The 3,011-nt window shown below is 42.5% G+C and overlaps 1 pseudogene; it reads left to right on the top strand.

Moving 5' to 3' along the window:
* The first annotated feature begins 1,306 nt into the window (after nucleotides 1-1,306).
* On the top strand, nucleotides 1,307-2,531 carry LOC134363557 (testis-specific Y-encoded-like protein 4; annotated as a pseudogene).
* Nucleotides 2,532-3,011: the final 480 nt, after the last annotated feature.

Below are 3,011 nucleotides of genomic sequence, written 5' to 3'. Positions count from 1 at the left end.
GTTTCAGACATCCACTGGAGGTCTTGGGACATATCCCCCATTGAGAAGAGAAGAGATAAGCAAATCTGCTGACCGCTACCCTCTTCAACAACATCTCTCCCCTCACCCCTGACACACACATGCACAAAGTAACTAGCCTGGTGTGTATCCTTTCAAACCATTTTCCTTGTTGAGTTTATACATGCATATATATACACATCTATAGAACTCTTATTGTTGTTTTTAATAGAATCATAGTATCCACATTATTATGCAATGTGGATTTCTTCACTCACCATATGTATAGTAACAGTAGATATACACCTAACAATCTATTTTCTCAAGACTTTATACATATATTTACATACATTGACAATTTTGTGCACTTAGGTTCATTTCAAACATCCAGAGATATTTTTTGTCCTCTATTTTTCTCTTAATTGTACTTTTATTTTTCAACAACTTTCCCCTCCTTTCCTATCTTCAGATGAATTCCATTAACTATGAGTTTAAGGACTCTATTGCATGATTTTGTGTTTCTAAGAATTGCCTACTTACATCCTTTGCTCATAATGCTGTTAAATAGTGTTTTCTTGTCAGTTTGAGTTCTACATATTTTTTATATTCTGTAGATTTTTAAACTGTTACTTGCATCTGTGTTGCAAGCACACTTTATAAATCTATCATCTATTGACTTTGGTATCTTTTGCCATACAAAGTTGTAAATTTATATACATTTAAATGTGTCTATCTTTTATAGTTTCTGGATTTTCTGACCTAGTTAAAAAGTTCTCTCCCACACCTACGTACTAAATATAATTTGATTTTCTTCCACAATTTTTATTTATTTATTAAGTTTTCAATCCAGCTGTAATTTATTTTCATATATGGTACAAAGATGGGGCTCCCACTTTGTTTTATTTCAGATGAATTGAACATCAGTATGCTGTAACCATTTATTAAATAAACTATCTTTTGCCCAATGAAATAAAATCCCAACTTTATTATATATTCAAATTTCATAAATATTAGAATTTACTTTTTGATTGTCTTATTCCAACGATCAATTTATCTGTTTAAATGCCAGCGTTTTATAGCACCTCCTAATGTCTGGCAAGGCAATAACTTTTTCACGGTAGTTCCTTTGCAAACTTTTCTTGGCTGTTTCTGTTATTTTTCTTCCACAAGAAGATTCTTTATAAACCCAAAAATTCTTTTTGTGATTTTAATTGTAATCCGTATCCTATTGGTAGGATTGCTATTTTTTAAATGTCAGCATCTAGAGGAAAAGGAATACTCTTCTCACTCAGGTCTTACTTCTACCAAAATGAGTAGCCTGGATGGGGGCAAAAGCACCTCTCACTAAAACCCATGGCCTCCCTACTCCCAACCATGCCCCAGGAGATCAGGACCTCAACCAGGGCCAGGGCCTCAGCGAGGAAGCTGAGGTGACACAGGCGATGGCGGACACAGAGGGGACAGTTTGGAGATGGCTGCAGTGGGACGTGAGCCTCAGGAGCCATGGACCATGGTCTCATGCTCTGCATCCACATTGCTGAGAGCTGTGGCCCAGCAGCAACCAAACCGGGCAAGAAGATTGTCCATTTCTCACGAAGGGCCTGGAAGCAGCCTCTACCTCCAGGACAATGACAACAACCAGAAAAATGGCTGTCAGTGTGGGAGCCACGGGGCCCTGCTGGGCAGAAGGCTCTAGAAGCCTGTGGCACATGGGAGGCGGAGGGGAGAGTCCCAGATGATGCCAGCGCAAAGGCCAAGGAAATGATGATTAAAAAGTGTACCATCCCAGAGGCAGCAGAAAAGAGGGAAGCAGAGATGGTGATGGAGGACAAGAAGATCGTACAGAAGGAAAAAAAGATGGAAGGAGGAAAAGAAGAGACCTAGCCCAGGGCCCCGAAGATCAATAACTCGCTAGACAGAGGCCATCAATCAAGAGCTGTCCAGTGTAATTGCCCAGGCTGACAGGGCCTTCCTCAGCTGGAATGCAAGTTTGGCTGGATGCAAAGGCTCCATAGGTGGCACAGGCGTTTCATCATCCAAAATATTCCAGGTTTCTTTTGGAACCACCCCCAGCACCTGTGATCAGTGGCCAAGATGAAAACATGCTGAGGTACATGATCAATTTGGAGGTGGAGGAGCTTAAACACCCCAGAGCTGGCTGCGAATTCAAGTTTATCTTTCAAAACAACCCCTACTTCTGAAATGAAGGGCTCGTCAAGGAATATGAGCACAGACCCAATGGCCAAGTGGTGTGTCTTTCCACTCCAATCTGCTGGCATCAGGATCAGGGCCAAGACACCCAGGCTCATGTCCATGGGAACCAAGAAGGGAACACTATCTCCAGTTTCTTCAACTAGTTTTCAGACCACAGCCTCCCAGAATTCGACAGGATTGCTGAGATTATCAAAGGGTAGTTGTGGCCCAATCCCCTACAAAACTACCTGACGGGTGAAGGGCTAGCAGAGGAATTCCAGGCCCAGCAAGGCAGCCAGTGGAGAAGGTCCTTCAGGTCCTTCAGTTTCCAGTCTGGCTAACCTCTGCCCTTGAGAGAAGCTCTTGCACAAGTTTCCTTACCACCTACTCTTGGACCTATGCTTGGCCAATAGCATACAGTCTTCTGTGTGCTGTCCCTTCATACTGAGTTATTTTGTCCTTTGGTTCTTCTAAATCTTCAACAGTCAGTTGCAAGGCATATGCCCTTCTTCTGCTGGGCTTTCATGTTTTCCTGCATCATGTCAGCATGTTCCAAGCGCATGGCCTTCTGCTTCTATCCCAAGCACGTGATGCTGTAGATACATACTGCCTTCCTTTGCATGGCTTGGACCCTGTCTGTGACCATGGTCTTCTCCCAGTTTTTTGAGTGGTTTTCTACCACAAGGAAGCTTGATTCATCTTTCCAAATAGCTAGCTAGGCTTCAGACTGTATGCTGGCTGTGCTCCTGATACCCAAGTACTTATGGCTAGCTCTCTGAGTTTCACCACTGCAAGATGAAACCTATATCCCAGTCCAAACT

The sequence above is a fragment of the Cynocephalus volans genome, chromosome 15 (genome assembly GCF_027409185.1).
Source record: "Cynocephalus volans isolate mCynVol1 chromosome 15, mCynVol1.pri, whole genome shotgun sequence".
NCBI lineage: Eukaryota > Metazoa > Chordata > Mammalia > Dermoptera > Cynocephalidae > Cynocephalus > Cynocephalus volans.
The sequence above is the reverse complement of the archived record's forward strand: the minus strand, read 5'-3'. Positions and strand labels throughout refer to the sequence as shown.